Source organism: Natrix helvetica (assembly GCF_964273705.1).
Source record: "Natrix helvetica genome assembly, chromosome: 2".
Classification (NCBI taxonomy): domain Eukaryota; kingdom Metazoa; phylum Chordata; class Lepidosauria; order Squamata; family Natricidae; genus Natrix; species Natrix helvetica.
In genome coordinates, this window is record NC_138552.1 from 115,146,411 (window position 1) to 115,164,322 (window position 17,912).

The 17,912-nt window shown below is 46.6% G+C and overlaps 1 long non-coding RNA gene across 1 annotated transcript in view; it reads left to right on the forward strand.

Annotated features, from left to right (window-relative positions):
• LOC309386241 overlaps positions 1–4,972 on the forward strand; it is a 24,333-nt gene extending 19,361 nt beyond the window's left edge. The window contains exons 2-4 of the long non-coding RNA XR_014174378.1: positions 3,394–3,432; positions 3,898–4,044; positions 4,946–4,972. This is a non-coding gene — a long non-coding RNA (uncharacterized lncRNA). The remainder of the gene's footprint in view (positions 1–3,393; positions 3,433–3,897; positions 4,045–4,945) is intronic.
• Positions 4,973–17,912: the final 12,940 nt, after the last annotated feature.

The following is a 17,912-nucleotide window of genomic DNA, read 5'->3' on the forward strand; positions in this document are numbered from 1 at the left end:
ACAGGTGGTCCTTATCTTACAACTATTAGTTTAGTGACAGTATGAAGTTACAATGGCGCTGAAAGAATTGAGTTATGACTGTTTTTCACACTTATAATCGTTGCACCAGTCCTATGCCCATGTGATGAAAATTCAGACACTTGGCAACTTACTCATATTTATGATGGTTGCAGTGTCCTGAGGTCATGTTGACCACTTCTGTGACCTTCTGACAAGCAAAGTCAATAGGAAAGTAGGAAAAATGGCACTTTATAGCTAGTACAACTAATGATTAAAGATATTTCACTCATTACTGGGAATGAGATCAGGGCAATGACAATTCATTTTGGGGGGAAATACAAGGATGTAGTCAGGACATGATGTTAAACTGCACTGTAAGCTACTTTTATTAGGTGTGTCAATGCTTGAGATCCACTTGTCTCAATTCCACAAACTATTCTGAACAAAACGTGCCTCCCTCTTTCAGCAGATCAGCCATCCAGCTAATGCTATAAAAGTTATTACTAATTTAAAACACATTTTCTGGAGTATTTCCAGCAGTGGGCAAGATTAAGATTGTTTATTAATCCAGATGATTTTAAAAAGAATCCTATTAATAATACTAATACTATAGAAAAAAACGTGCATCTATGAAGTAGTTGCAAAATCACACCCTGCCCCAGCATGAAAGGATTACAATCCACAACCTCTTTTGTACGCTGTTCAATCCTTATTTACATAAGAAAGTAGTTCAAGCGGAGTAGACGCTCTTCCTCTTAGAATCATATTCCAAAGTTTCAGCTTCCTCTGCAATTTTTTACGGAATAATAATAATAATAATAATTTAATTTGTTAGCCGCTCCCTCTCCACAAGGGACTCGGGGCGGCGTACAATAAAAACATACATAAATACATATAAACATACACATACACACATACAATACATATACATACACGGAGGAGGTAACAATTACATATATCGCAATAATAATAATAAAATTAACCATTAAAAATACCCCATAATAAGATTACAAATTTAAAAGGACTGTCAGGAGGAAAAGATAAACTACGGTTGAGCCAGGCCAGATAATTGAAAAAGGTGGGTCTTGAGCTTTACACGGAAGGAGCGGAGATCGGAAGTAATCCTGATGTCAAGGGGGAGGTCATTCCACAGGGCTGGGCCCATCACAGAGAAGGCCCTGCTCCTGGGTGTCGCCCCCCGACACTGTTTAGTGGACGGCACCCAGAGGAGTCCCTCTCTGTGTGAGCGGATTGGTCGTAGGGATGTATGGGGCAGGATGCGATCCCGCAGGTAACTAGGTCCTGTGCCATGGAGCGCTTTGAAGATCGTAATCAAAACCTTGAAACGCACCCGGTAGACCACAGGAAGCCAGTGCAGCTCGCGCAGGAGAGGTGTTACATGGGAGTACCTAGTCCTCCCCATAATCACCCGCACGGCCGCATTCTGGACCAACTGCAGTCTCCGAGTGCATCTCAAGGGAAGCCCCATGTAGAGAGCATTGCAGTAGTCCAGGCGAGACGTCACCAGCGCATGGGTGACTGTGCGTAAGGCATCCCGGTCCAATAGGGAGCGCAATTGGCGCACCAGGCGGACCTGGTGGAACGCCCCCCTTGCCACGGCTGTTACATGGTCATCCATGGACAGCCGGGCATCAAGGAGGATGCCCAAATTGCGCGCCTGCTCCATGGGGGCCAGTTGCTTGCCCCTGATGGCCAGAGATGGAAGTAACTGGTTGAACAGGGGAGCCGGAAGCCACAGCCACTCCGTCTTGGAGGCAGCAGCTCAGTTTCTACACAGCATGACAGACGAGCCGAGGGTCTCTGTGCACTCATGTTGGGTGGGACAGGACCTTCGGCTCTTGTGAAGCTGTTCACCCACACACCCATTCGTTAAATAACAGCAGGCCGCGGAGAAGGAAGGTGGCAAAGCCGGCAAGAAGCAGGGAACTCCATTGCTATTTTTAGGGGTTCACAGCCGCCCCCCTGCAGCTGGAGGAGCAATTTTAACTGCCAGTCTTGCATGACAAGAAGAACCCAGCCCTTCCACCCATTGAAGGCGCACGTGAGACCCGATCCTTCCCAAAGGCGCAGCGTCGCCGGTTCCTGCTGAGGCGAGACTGAGCCACCACCTCCACACCAGCCACATGGGGAAGGACTCTCGCTTTTGGCCCATCGCATTCCCTTCCGCACCTGCATGCTAAGCTAGGCGAGTCGGGAGTACAGTACAGCAGAATACCTCCAGCACTCCTCTGCCACCTCCCTTGCCTCTTAGCGCCCCTCTGCTGCCCCCCCTTGCCTCTTAGCACCCCTCTGCCACCCCCTTGCCTCTTAGTGCCCCCCCTAAGTCGTCCCACCCACCCACCCAGGAGGTGGTACCACCCACTTTGGGAAACACTGCCGTAGAATATGTTTATTTCTTCACCCCCATAAAACTGTGCAACTATTCCGGTATTGCTTTCCTTAATAGATATTCTATGATCAGAAAAATGATGGGAAAGGTATAAGAAGGGAGGATAATGAATAACTGCTAATGGATTCTCTGTCAAATTCAGTGAATAAGGCATAGCCCTTGCACAATAAAAATTATTGTCTCCATATTCAAAGGAGCAAGTATTTAGAATATAAATATATTATTCCCCATGACATTAATAAATATCACACAGCCACCTCACCTACATCCTCAGACCCTAAATTATTTTTAAAGAATGTTATTTGATTATAATTTATATTTGTTTTACAAATAAGTTTTGAACTCACAACAATATTTATCAGCTCATGTGCATACTTATACTGATAAATCGTATTAATAATTTGCGCTGGAAGGGAAGAGGCGGCTCGTGTCGACAGTGTTTGCCGAGGTCAAACGAGCCCCCCTTTACGGAGCCTCGCACCCCCCCTGGGGGGCGCGCCCCACTATTTGAGAAGCACTGGTATAAGCCAACAACCAACTATAGTTTAGTCAACAGAACAGAATTAACTAAACCATAGCTTTAACTTAGTACGTCAACTGGTATGTCAACTTACAATAATACAATAGTAGAGTTGGAAGGGACCTTGGAGGTCTTCTAGTCCAACCCCCTGCCTAGGCAGGAAACCCTATACCGTTTCAGACAGATGGCTATCCAACATCTTCTTAAAGGCTTCCAGTGTTGGGGCATTCACAACTTCTGGAGGCAAGCTGTTCCACTGATTAATTGTTCTAACTGTCAGGAAGTTTCTCCTCAGTTCTAAGTTGCTTCTCTCCTTGATTAGTTTCCACCCATTGCTTCTTGTTCTACCCTTAGATAACTTAGATACTTAAGAAAGTAGCATACATGCAACATGTAGCCTATTTATTTTGGTGGCTTGTGGGTATATTTAAAAGACTCTGCTAAACTCTTTTCCCCCCTTCAGGCCCCAAGCTTTGTTTCCACAAGGAGGACTTATTATGATGTAAGTTTTGTCCACCTAACAATGCTCTTTTTTCTAATTCAGTTATTCCCACCATTAGAAGGTTCTCTTTTAATTCCAGTAATCTCCAACTGGCATCCCTCTGGCTATGGAAGGATTAGCATGATTGAAGAACATGAAAAAAGTCCAAAAGGAAGGAGAAAAATGGAACAAAGATATTCAGGATTAAGACCATTTTGGGTGTGACCATGTGTGTATTCAGAGACACCCCACTGGTGTCAAATGGTGACACTGTAACATCACATGAGTGTGTGAAAGCTTGTGTCTTGAGGATGCAATGTTTTTGTTTTTTTATTTTATTTCAATGGTAGTGCTAGATCCTTGAGTGCTTGTGGGTGCCTGCATCTGTAGTTTGAAACCCAGCTGGGGGAGGGAGATGGAGAACTGAGTACTTTTCTGTTCTTAGTCATCCCGTTAAGAAAACCTGCTCTTCTCTGTCTGATGTAGGAAGAAGCAATAACCAAAGTGCATATATTCTAATCTGAAAGGGCAGCACTGTGACCTTTGAGGCCCAGAAGAAAATGCTATTCAAAAAAGCTTCTCCCAGGAATCTTATACAATCCAGCAAGCCCTTATACAAACCTGGAGAGATAGGTAAGCACAAATCCTTTACTAGAATCTGGAATAGCTTCCTCACCTCCTGGCATGGGATCTTTCAAAACTGGGTCTCTGGAGAGGAGAGTAAGCATTGCATGAGAGGGTAGTTAAAACAGAGCTCCCTGCCAGGAGTCCAGATTCTCTGCACACAGTTATACATCTACCCTGAACAAGATTTTCTTAATAAAAGATAAATTGGTGAAAAATCAGAATGTCACTAATATGAAGTAAAAAAAAAAATTAAAAATGGGAAGGGGAGTACTGTTAAAGCAACAATATTTTTATATTTAATATCCATGCTTTTTTTCCCAGTCACGTGGTGTATTGTGAGGCTTGATGATGCATTTAATGCCATTGATAAAACAGTGAGTAGTGCTTTCTGTTATATGTGACTGCTGCTCATGGAGAATTCTACTAAAACATGAGTATCAGGGAAGTTGAAAAAAATGAACCCATGACCATTTTTCACACAGCATCCCCGTGTTCATATGATCAAAATTCAGATGCTTGGCAAATGACTCATAAATTTATAATGTTTGCAGTGTCCTGAGGTCATATGATCCCCTTTTGCACCTTCTGACAACTAATGACAATGGGAACCCAGATTCACTTAGCAACCATGTTACTAATTTAATAACTACAGTGACTCACTTAACTACGGCAAAACTCACTTAATAACTGTCTCACGTAGCAACAGAAATTCTGGACTCAGTTGTGGTCATAAGTCAAGGACTACCTGTATTTCTGTGAATTTATGAAGAAACCCTTTAGTCATTAAATTTTTATTGAAGCCACCAATCTTTATTGTAGCAGTTCTTTGATTGCCTATAAAGATAATTGAGGAACTGGAAGTTTTTTCTGTTTCTTTGAAACATTTTCTCTCTCTCCTTTCTTACAGATTCCTCTGATACAGCTGAAGGTAAAATTAGATCTCTTATTGAAATTTTTACAATAACCTCAGAAAGCCACTTAATGCATCTATAACATAGATTTAATGGCAGAAATTGAAAGTTTTCAGATTATAAATTACAATTCAGCAGGCTCAAAATCAATGTTTAAGGAAGGTGCTAGGAAATTTTGGTTAAAAACCAAAAACTGCAATAGAGAACTACAGTTCTAATACTCCTTAATTGGTGTTATCAATTAATCAAAGTTTTATTGCAGGCTTTGAGCAATTCAGGAAAATATTGGCAGAGAAATAAAAAACAATAACACTAAAATAGAAATGAAGAGTTATGTATTGAAAGTATTATTTAATTGACTGGGTAATTCACAAGTAAAAACAAGGGTAAATGCAATATGAGACAAAAATAAAAAAATAAAGAATGGCAAGAATTTCAAGAACCAGACAGAATAAAAAAGAAACAAACCCATGGCATGGCTAGTCTAGTGAAGAGAAAGACCAGGGGAGACATGATAGCAATGTTCCAATATTTGAGGGGCTGCCACAGAGAGGAAGGGGTCAAGCTATTTTCCAAGGCACCTGAAGGCCAGACAAGGAATAATGGATGGAAACTGAACAAGGAGAGATTCAACCTGGAAATAAGGAACTTTCTGACAGTAAGAACAATCAACCAATGATGCAGCTTGCCCTCGGAAGTTGTGGGAGCTTCATCACTGGAGGCTTTCAAGAAAAGATTGGCCTGCCATTTCTCAAAAATGGTGTAGAGTCTCTTGCTTGGGCGGGAGGTTGGACTAGATGACCTACAAAGTCCCTTCCAACTCTGTTAATCTAATCTAATCTAATAACCCATGTAATCCAAGCACATTTCACATTTTTAATGAAATTACTTATCTAAATAGTAGGCGTATACAAAGAATAGTATTAATAAAATAAACTTTTGTTAAAAGTTTTACATAGTCTAATTCACTAAAAATAAGGAAAATATTAAAATATAGAAAATACATGATATAACCTTTATGTTAGTAAACCAGTTCTTAAATTATTAAGAATAACAATACAAATAAACAAACAAACAGAAGAAGAGAAAAATGTAATAAATTTGTACTGTTTATCCTTCCTTAATTTTTTCTGTGTTTTAACTCCCATGTTTTAAATCCCAGTAAAGCAAATTTAGCAGCCATTATATTCTTTGGGATCTTCATCCAATAGGAGCTTTCAAACCTGGAATAAACAATAGCTTATGTAAAGGTTCAGATAAAACTTTCTAAGGATTATGTAAGAGCCTATTTTGTGAAGTAGTTAATGCAATAGGCTAGAAATTGTGGGGTGGGGGAAGGTACAATTTTTATGTGCAGGGAACCTTCCTAAATTTTCCTTTGAGAATTACTGATGGAAGAACATTAAATTGGAACAATAAAAAGTTCTCACTATTTCAAAATCATTAGCTGATCTAAATATTTTACTGACTTGAAGTTTTGTTTGGACACAATTTAATGGAAGGAGGGAAAGTGTGGAGTGGCAATAGTAAGTGTAGAGGTTATACAAAGGTTATATACAGGCATGCGCAACAAACTGCCATATCTTAGTAACCGATTACCTCAACTTCTATGAGCTCACCTAATTAGTGGAGCCAGGCAGTACCAGGGAGTTACATGAGATTCAACCCTGGCTGGGATGGTCTTAGAGATTGACAAGGAGAATGTACCAATAAGATGCTGTTGCTACCTATGCTCTTGCTTTGCTTGTTGAAACTGTATAAGAAGCCAAATAAACTCTGCGCAAGGCAGACAGACATTTTGGACACCACCTGCTGTGATGGATTTTTGAGACCAAGTAAGAAAGAAGAAAGAGGAAAGAAAAAGTGACCAGAGAGGGACCACGGATGAAAACATCCTAGAATCCATATGGATCAATATAAAAGGGGGGAAATGACATTGCTATAGGTGTATGCTACAGGCCACCCAACCAAGCAGAAGAAATAGATGAACTCTTTGCTAATCAATTAACAAATGTATTAGGAAACATAACACAGTAGTAATGGGAAACTTTACTTACCCTGATATCAACTGGGAGACAAATTCTGCAGCAAGTGGAAGATCAAACATTCCTAACCAACTTAGCTGACAACTTGGTCATCCAAAAATAGAGGAGGAAACTAGAGGAAAAATTATATTGGACCTAATTCTTACTAATAGTGAGGAAGTGATAGAGGGAATTGAAGTTGCTGGAACCTTGGGTGAGAGTGACCACGTCATATTTGAATTCAATATAATGCAAACACAAGCAGTAAGAATATAACCCAACCAATGTCTTAAACTTTAAAAGAGCTGATTTTAACAAGAGAGAGTCTAAAAAAATTCCATGAATAAAAATCCTAAATGGGAAAACAACTCAAGAAGCATGTGAAACTCTGAAAAATATGATCATAAAAACTCAGTCAAACACAATACCACTGAAAAAGAAAAAGAAAAAAATCAAAGAATTAAACCAGCATGGTTGCACAAAGATCTGTCTGATAAACTAAAAGACAAAAAGGATAAGTATAAAAAAATGGAAAGAGACATAACTAAGTCAAAATATCAGCAGATAGCCTGAATCTGCAAAGATGAAGTCAGGAAAGCAAAGGCCCAGAATGAACAAAGACTTGCAACAAAATCAAAGATAATTTTAAAAGTTTCTTTCAACATATAAATAACAAGAAAAAAGTCAAAGAAAAGTTGGTCCATTAAAAAGAGACGATGGCAAGGAAGTAACAGGCAGTAGAGAGAAAGCAGAGCTGTTTAAGTCATTCTTTGCATCAGTTTTCATGCAGAAAGAAACTATAGCACAGCCAATCAAAAACATAACTCTAAAAGGCAGGCTAGAAATAAAAATTAAAATAAACAAAACGTAAGAGAGTCTGAGTTTGATGATAATAAATCACAGGACCTGATAGTCTGAAGGAGCTGACAGATGTTATCTCAGAACCATTGTACCATATATTTTAAAAATCCTGGAGTGCCAGAGAACTACCAAAGGATTGGAAAAGAGCTGATGCGGTTCCCATCTTCAAAAACAGAACAAAACAAAAAACCCACCAGACCCAGGAAACTACCGATCAATCAGCCTAACATCAATATCTGTCTATCACCTTGACAAGGAAACCATCAGAAGGTTTTGAAATAGTTATGAACATAACTTTGCCTGAGATTGTAAAGGAATACACAGAGTGGATAAGATTGTCTTTGCACACTTCCGGTTCCGGTGGCTGACGGCGACGGGCAAGTCCTTTGCCCGCTCCGGCTCCCCGGTGGGCTTCCCCACTCCTTGGGGGGCACAGGACGCCCCAGAGAGGTGTCCTGCCGGAGGAGCGGCTTGGCGGGGATCCCTGCATCGGCGACAGCTGGTGGGGGTCCCCCGCTTCGCTCTAGGCATCGGGGAGCAGTATCGGAGGGCGCGCAGCGTCTTCGCAACAGGCTGACCGGAGAATGAAAAAATAGAAGGAAGCAGCGGCGGTGTGGTGAGGCGCTTCCACCCTTCATTCCCTTTCTTGACTTGAAGGATTTTTCAGCTCTTTAAAACTTTTACTTTCGGATTGCTTTGGAGGCGCGGCTGGAGGGAGGGGGATTTCCCCCCCCCCCCTTGGACAAGCGGCTTGGAACAATTCTGCTCTCAGCCCCAGGGGAAGGAGGAGGGGGGAGAGCCAACCAATGATGCCACACCCTTGCTAAAGTGATTTTTTATTGAACTTAGCTCCATAATTACTGAAGATCTGAGGACTTTGGGAACTTTGAAAACTTTGTTATGCCTCTGAGCCCAAAGCTGGCAGGGCAAGATGGCACACTTCCGTTGTCTTTATGAACTGTGAAACCTGACTCCACCTTTAAAAATTCAGGCTTCCGGTCTTTGTCTCCGTGCTACCCAGAAGAATCTCTTGTGGATTGTTACTCTTTGAACTCTCTGGGGGAAAAAATTTTACTCTACTACCAGACTGACTAGAGAAATTCTCTCCTGCTTGGATCTTCTGCCTCCTGGACTCATCTGGCTGCTCTGCTGCTCCAGCTGTCCATTCTCTACACTGACTGAACTCTTTATTCCATAAACTATGTCTCCTAAAAGACCACCTCCTGGAAAACCTGGCTTTGCTACCTCTGCCCTGACATCAGCATCATCCAGTCCTGCTACACAATCAAAGATTACAGACCTGATGCAACCCAAAAGTACAGAGATGGATCTGCAACAAATGCTTCAACAACTCATACAGGGCCAAGAGGAAATTAAGAAACAATTAAAGGAAATGAAAGAAGAAATTAAAGAGAACCAAGTCCAAATCTATAAGAACTCACAGAGACTGGACCTTGTGGAGGGTGGGGTGGCGGAGGTGGGGGGGGGTGTAGAAGCAGTGCAGAAGGGAAACAAAGAACTTGATACCCAGCAAATGAAAACAGAATTTGAGAGAATGTCCTTTTATCTTAGATTCCAAAATGTGATAGAAGCAGATGAGGAAAACATAAGGGACATCATGACAAACATTTTGGCTGAATATATACACAAAGAAAAACAACAGATGGAATGGGAGATAGACCTGGTTTATAGAGTGAACTCAGCCTATGCCAGAACACACAATGTACCCAGGGAGGTACATATTAAATTTCTTAGAAAAAGCACAAGAGACGAAATTCTGGGTGTACAAAGGGGGCAGGCACTGACATACCACGATAGGGAAATAACCATCTTGAAGCAGATCCCCAAGAAAATTAGGGAAAAAAGGAAAGATTATTCGCAATTGGCGAATAAATTATACCAGAAGGGGGTGTGGTTTAGATGGTTGATGCCTGAAGGTATGTTGATATTCTGGGAGGAGACAAGAATTAGAATTAACACACCCATAGAGGCACAGGCCTTTATGGAAAAAAATAAAATACACCTAGAAAAAACAGAAGATCCTACAACGGATAAGCAAGACACGGGGGGGGGGGGGCGGAGCTCTGCTAGTGGGGGGAGAAGGGGCAATACCAAGAAAGCTCAGATCACAAAAATGAATAAGAAAATCTCATTGATATAAACTGACCGAAAGTAGTAATGAAATTAATATGTGGATTATATACTACAATGTACAAACTGATTGAAAGTACCAATAGAATTAACATGCTGATTATATATGACTATGCATTAATGTTTTATACTCAAATGTATACTATGAGTTTGGAGGGAGGGGGCGCCTACCACACTTTGCAACTGCCAAAATTTGTATACCTTTCCATTACCTTTTCCCTTATAAATGTTTAAAAAACCAATAAAACTTCTTTATAAAAAAAAAAGATTGTCTTTGCACAAAGGGAGGTTTGGATGAATTACTCCTTTTCTTTGGTTTATAGACTGAAGGTCTCATGTTACCCTTATAATCCCCAAAGACAGAGGATGGAAAGGAAGAAAACTACCTAGAGACAGACAGTTACTATAGGCCAACATGCAGGTTTACTTAGTATGTTTTATAATCTTTGGGATTAGCAGACATTGAATAAGAAAGAAGATGAAAGCTTGCTAATATTAAGGCAAGGTATTTATTAGAAAATCATTGTGTTTCAGAGTCTTCTTCAGAGGCCATTTTTTCTTCAAAGTATGTATTGTTAGATTTATATGCTTCTTCTCCATCAGAAGTTAATACATCTACACAGACAAGCACATAAAAATGCAAATGTATGCATGAGAGTGAATTAGATAAAAAGAAACTAATAGAATAACTTGAAATGTGAAAACCCGTGAATCATAATAATGCATATATATACATATATATATATATATAATATGTGTGTGTGTGTGTATGTGTATATATATGTATATATATGTATATATATATGTATATATATGTATATATGTATATATATATGTGTGTGTGTGTGTGTGTGTGTGTGTTTTCTGAGGTTTTCGCAGGTGTTTGTATGTACGTCTTTGGTTGTTCGGGTTTTCTCCCACGTAGAATTGGAAGTATCTTCACGACGTTTCGATGAAGTCTGATTCATCATCTTCAGGCTGGTGCTTCCGGCTTGGTGCTTGAAGGAGCAATGTGAGATCTCAGCCGGTTCCTCTTTTTAACTGCCAGTGGGGGTTTGAGCTGATTGGGTGGGAGCTTGGCTGCATTCTGATTGGGTGGAGGTGTATTCTGATTGGTTGGGGGCTTGGCTGTGCTCTGATTGGATGGGAGTTTGGTTGTGCTCTGATTGGATGGGGGCGTGTTCTGTTTGGGTGGGGGCCTGGTTGTGCTTGTGTTGGTCTGAGTTGCAGAGGGATTTGAGCTGGTGAGCTGCATTACTATTGTTTGGCTTCGCGTTTGTGGTCGTGCCACATCTCCGTGGTGGGCATCAGTTTGCTTCATGTATGGATTGGAGGGGTTTAAAGTGGCTAATAATGCAGCTGTGGTCTGGCTTCTGGTTTGTGGTCGGGCTTCTGGTTTGTGGTCATCATCGGTGTGGGTTTGGGCTTGCTTTTTGCGTGGATGTGTGATAGTGACATCCTGTGTGGTTTTCGTGAGTGTGGGTCTGGTATCATTCTTTGTGTTAGGGACTCGTTTGTCAGTGAGGGTGGGTTTCCAAATGGCTGGTAGGCGGGAGGTATCATCTCGTTTATTCATGCTGTGTGGTCGTTTTTCTATCTCAATAGTATTGTGTCCATGCAGATGACGTCAGGGAATTCCCCCTGACAGCCGGCATCTGCACTAGCAACAGCCAGGTCGCGTCTGATTGGCTAAGACGCGACCTGGCTGAGAGCGGGGAAACTCTGGCTTGGGGATTGGCTGGGTCGTCTGACAGCTTCGTATAAATAGCTGTCAGACGAACCCTGGATTGATTCTCTCCTGTATTTTGTTGGAACTGTTGCGTTTAATAAAGACTGGTTAATTCTCCTCACGACTCCGCTCGCCCTTTTTTGTGCCTACTTAACACTGGGGACGAGGATGGGATACAGCCGCTAACCCACCGAACGTTCCATCTTGGCACAATCGTACCGGCGACCCGTTCCTGCCAGCCTGGTTCGATCCCTGAGGAGACCATGTCGGCGATGCCAACCTTCGTTCCGTTTGGCTGCGACAGCGAGACTTGGGAAGCATTCATGGAGCGCTTCGAGTGCTATCTGATAGCCAACGGCCGTCGCGATGTACCAGATGATGAGAAGTGCAGCTTCTTCTTGAGCTGCTGCGGCACGCCAATGTTTAGCGCCGCTCGCTCACTAGCCGCCCCTCAGCCAGTCCATTCTCTGGACTGGGCTACATTAATGGAGCGTCTTCAGCGCCACTACGCCCCCACACCATCCTGGGTGGCGAGGCACTACGCTTTCAGGCGTTGTGTCCAGAAGCCGGAGGAGTCGGTGAGCCAGTTCCTCCAGTCGCTTCGCACAGCGGCGATGAGGTGCGAGTTTGCCGACCTCGATCGCAACCTCACGGAGCAGTTCGTCAGCGGCGTGAAAGATCTGCGCCTTCGCCGGCGGCTCCTGTCACAAGCGGACATCACACTGACTGGGGCCATTGAGCAGGCAAGGGCGGCTGAACTCTCCGACGAGTCCATGGTGGAGATGTTCAACCTGCCGCCTCCGCCAGGCCGCACTTGCCTGGTGGACGAACTAGTTCCCTTGCCAAATGACTACCCTGAGGAGGGAGCGGTGGCACGCATTGGCCAGTCCTCTAGAAGGCGCGTCCCTCAGCGAGCCCGGGAAGCTGCGACCGCTTGCCTTGGCTGTGGAGGCAACCACGACCGTTCGGGTTGCCCCTTTAAGGCCGCGGTTTGCCGCCACTGCCTTAAGAAAGGACATTTGGCCCAGGTCTGCCGAGCGCAGTTCCCCTTGCCACAGCGTCCAGATGACGTCCCGACCACAGCCTCCGTCAAACAGCAACCTGGAAGCCGTGCTGGTCGACAGCAGCAGCAGCCGCAGCAGCAGCAGCAGCCTTCGCGCGGAGGCTGCTACGCCGTGGACGCTGACTTCCACGCCAACCCCGCAGAGTTGGCCTTCCATACGGGTGCAGGTGCGGAGCGCATCAAGGCGTCGCTCCTCATTGAGGGCTCCCCCTGCACCATGGAGGTGGACTCGGGGTCATCCCGATCCCTTTTGTCGTGGGCAGAGTTCTCCCGCCTCTGTCCAGGCATCTCAAAGACCCAGCTCTCATCCCCAGACGCAACCCTACGGGACTACCAGGGGACTCTAATTCCTACCCTGGGTTGTCACCTGGTGCGGGTGGAGTACGGGGACTTTTCGGGGTGCCTTCCCCTCCTATTGGGGAAAAGCCTTTGCCGGCCCTCCTGGGCCTTGACTGGTTCCCGGCACTTGGCCTATCAGTGCACGGGGTAAGGCAAGTGGTGGCCACGCCCCCTGACGTGGCCGACGTCCTTGCCAGATTTTCTGATGTGTTTGATGGGCAGCTGGGGGCGTATAAGGGAACGCCCATCTCCTTGAACCTAGACCCCCAGGTTGCCCCCATTAGGCTGAAGGCCCGTAGGGTGCCTTTCGCCTTGAGGGCAAAGGTTGATGCGGAGCTAGACAAGCTCGTCGCGCAGGGAGTCTTGGAGCCGGTGGATTACTCCAAGTGGGAGACCCCTTTGGTCATCCCAGTTAAGGCGGATGGGTCCATTCGCCTCTGCGCCGACTTTAAATCCACCATCAACCTTGCCCTCCAGGCGAACCCCTATCCAGTTCCGGTAGTGCAGCACTTGCTCCACTCTTTGGGGCAGGGCTGCATCTTTGCGAAGCTGGATATGGCGCAGGCCTACCAGCAGCTCCCGGTGGATGATGAGGCGGCGGCTGCGCAGACCATCGTCACCCACCGTGGAGCTTTCCGTTGCCGCCGCTTGCAATTCGGCGTTTCCGTGGCCCCGGGGATCTTCCAGAGCCTTATGGAGCGGCTGCTCCATGGGCTACCTGGCGTTGTTCCGTATTTCGATGACGTCCTGATTGCCGCCAGCAGCCGATCGGGCCTCATCGAAGTACTAGTGAAGGTCCTCGAGCGTTTCAGGGGCGCGGGCTTAAAATTAAAGCGCAGCAAATGCTCATTTGCTGTGCCCCGGGTTGATTTCCTGGGCTTCACAATTGATGCCCAAGGAATTCACCCCACCCCTTCAAAGGTAGCAGCCATCAGGAACGCCCCCACGCCTGCCTCCAAGACGGAGCTGCAGGCGTTCCTTGGCTTGCTTAATTTCTACGCGCCATTTTTGCCGCATAAGGCGTCACTAGCCGAGCCGCTGCATCGGTTGCTCGACCGATCGGCGGCCTGGCGCTGGGGCAGCCGCGAAGCGCATGCGTTCGCGGCTATCAAAGACTTGCTGACGTCAGAGGCAGTCCTCGTCCAATATTCGGACAAGCTGCCTTTGACTCTTGCTTGTGACGCCTCCCCCGTGGGTTTGGGGGCGGTCCTGAGCCATGTGCTGCCCAATGGCTCGGAGGCCCCCATAGCCTTTTATTCCCGGACACTGACTTCTGCAGAACGCAACTACAGCCAGATTGACAAGGAGGCTCTGGCTGCAGTGTCAGGGATTAAGAGGTTCCATGATTACCTCTATGGTCGGCACTTTACCTTGTTCACCGACCATAAGCCACTCCTTGGGCTTTTGGCAGGTAACAAGCCGACCCCTCCCATTCTTTCACCGCGCATGACCAGGTGGACAGAGTTCCTAGCTGCATACAGCTACACTCTGCTCTACCGCCCGGGCAAGCACATAGGGCACGCTGATGCCCTCAGCCGCTGCCCCCTGCCCGTTGCAGACCCCCCGACAGTGCCTTGCCTGTCGGTCTTGGCCATAGCGGATTTGGCTCTGCCGCTCTCTTCCGGAGAGGTGGCCTCAAAATCTAGGGCTGACCCTGACCTGTCCCAGGTCCTGCTTTGGGTCCAAAGGGGCTGGCCTGAGGGTCCGATGCCAGAGCACCTTCGTCCCTTCAAGGCCAGGCAGCTGGAGCTGTCACTTCACAGTGGGTGCCTCCTGTGGGGTGACAGGGTGGTCATTCCACCCAGCCTGCGCCATCAGGTGCTATCTCGCCTTCATGAGGGCCACCCGGGCATAGTGCGCATGAAATGCCTGGCGCGCAGCTATGTCTGGTGGCCTCGCATTGATGACGAGATAGCCGCCTGGGTGGCCGGCTGCTCCCCCTGCCAGCATTCCCGACCGGCGCCACCGACAGCCGCTCCTAGGGAATGGGAATTGCCCCGTGGGCCTTGGTCCCGCCTCCACGTGGATTTCGCGGGTCCCTTCAGAGGCCAGGTCTTCATGGTGGTGGTGGATGCATATTCGCGCTGGGTGGAGCTCATCCTCATGAGGTCCACCACAGCCGAAGCCACGATCAGGGAACTGACTAGGCTCTTCGCCACCCATGGCGTGCCGGACGTCATTGTCTCTGATAACGGGCCTCAATTTGCATCCACTGCGTTCCAGCTGTTCCTGGCTTCTCAGGGCATCCGCCATGCCCCAGTCGCCCCATACCATCCGGCTAGTAATGGCCGGGCGGAACGGGCGGTCCGCTTGGCCAAGGAGGCGTTAGGCAGGATGGATGGGGCAGACTGGCCATCAAGGGTGGCTGCTTACCTATTGGTACAGCATGCCACTCCTTGCCCCCTGACCGGGAAGTCTCCAGCAGAGCTGCTGATGGGCCGGCGCCTGCGGACCACCTTGGATAGGTTGCACCCACTCTATTCAAGTGAACAGCCTGGCAACCTGGGCCCCCTCCCCGTTCTTTCATTCTGGGTGATTCTGTATGGGCTCAGGCATTCTCAGGGGCGGTTAGGTGGGTGCCTGCCACCATCACCGCCATAACCGGCCCCTGTTCTTACAGGGTCCAGCTACATGATGGGACCGAATGGCGGCGGCACCTGGATCAATTGAGGCACCGCCTGCCCAGCAACAGCGACAACATCCCTGCCAGGTCGGCCATCGACGTCGCTGCGCCTGAGCCCTCCAACGTTCCGTTTCCTGGTGCCCTTCCACCAGTCACTGATCACCCGGTCCAGCTGCCCGGGGCCTTCCTGTCCTCGGACGCCGCCTCCCGGCCGTCCATTGTTGAGGAGGTGCCGCCCGTTAGGCGTCTGCCTCCCGGTTTCCAACTGGCCTTCCCCGAGTCAGGCCAGGCCTACCCTGAAGTTCCCCGTTCAAGCCCGCCTTCGGCCGTGCCCCCTCGGCCCTGCCTACCTGGTCCTTGTCGTTCTCCGTCAGGGGTGGGCCTCCAAGATGGCGCCCGGAGCTCCACTCCCTTGCGGGAGGAGCTTCAACGGGCACCACCTTCCTCTCCGGTGCCTCCTGTCGAACTGAGGCGTTCTGGGCGGGTCCGGCGCCGCCCAGACTATTTGCGTGACTACGTTTGTGTGTCGTCTGCACATGCGCAGTCACTGGGGGGGAAGGAGTATTGTGTCCATGCAGATGACGTCAGGGAATTCCCCCTGACAGCCGGCATCTGCACTAGCAACAGCCAGGTCGCGTCTGATTGGCTAAGACGCGACCTGGCTGAGAGCGGGGAAACTCTGGCTTGGGGATTGGCTGGGTCGTCTGACAGCTTCGTATAAATAGCTGTCAGACGAACCCTGGATTGATTCTCTCCTGTATTTTGTCGGAACTGTTGCGTTTAATAAAGACTGGTTAATTCTCCTCACGACTCCGCTCGCCCTTTTTTGTGCCTACTTAACAAATAGCTTCTCTGATTATTCTGTTGGTTCAATTTTGGCAATAGTTCTGGTCTTTTTAAAGTCTGTATCATGTCCTGTGGCTTTGAGGTGTTGGACCAGGGAAGAAGTTGGTTCCTCCTTTCTGACTGAGTTTTTGTGTTCTTCAATGCGTGCCTTTATTCTTCTGTTGGTTTGTCCGATGTATGTGGTGGTGCAGGTGGTGCATGGGATTTCATATACTCCTTGATTTTCTAACTCTATTTTGTCTTTGGGGTTTCTTAGGATGGTGGATATTTTTCGGTTTGTGTAGAATGCTGTCTTGATATTGTGTTTGTGGAGCATCTTGCTGATTCTGTCTGTGGTGCCTTTTATGTATGGGAGGAGGGCTTTGCCGTTTTCTTGTTCACTGTCTTGGATTTTAGTGGGGTTTTCTTTAATCCAAAGGTTATATACAGGCATGCGCAACAAACTGCCATATCTTAGTAACTACCTTAATCCAAAAAGAAAAGCTCTCCTGGACGTTTGGACCACACTTTTTCGACCCATACTCTCATTCCATTTTCGTCCATCCTTTCTCATGAACATGCACAGCAACACCTTTTGGAATCACTTCTTTGAGAAGGGTTTTCCTTTTGAATATTAACATATGTGGCAATTTGGTGCCATCTGCACATCAGGAGAACACAAATGTGTACTGTGTTTTCTTGTGTCCTGAGGTTTTCACAGTTATGTTTTTGGCAACTTTCAGATCAACAGTCTTATTAGATGGCGCCTCAAAGGTTAGCGGGACTTCATCCATATTCCCACTCTAGCCAATTTCAAAATTATTTTTCTTCCTAGCAACTATTACAAATGTATGAAAAGACAGAATCTTAGATTTATATTCTTTTGGCATTTTTTGCGCAATTCTAGTTTTGGTGCACATAACACCATCGCCTCATAAATCTGAAGCGCCACGTAGTGATCCAGTAAAATCCTGAATGCCTTTCTGTACAGCAATGCATTTGGCTTCATATATTATCATTTTTGTGGAAATGTGCCGCTCTTATTGCGTCCGCAGATAACCGCCCTGCCGCCCTGTTTCGGGTGACCCGCTCCCTCTTGTTTGAGAGACCGCGGGAAGCCCCTTTGCAGGGCAGAGCAGAGGAGTTTGGGAAATATCTACAGGACAAAGTCGCTCAAATCCGGATGGGATGGGCCCCTTTCAGTGGTCCAGCTGAGACGCCCGCGGCGAGTCTTGAGGGACCGCTTTGGGAGGAGTTTGACTTGGTTGCCATCGAGGATTTGGACAGGTTGCGTGGACGTCTGCGACCTACCACATGTTTATTGGACCCGTGTCCCTCCTGGCTTGTA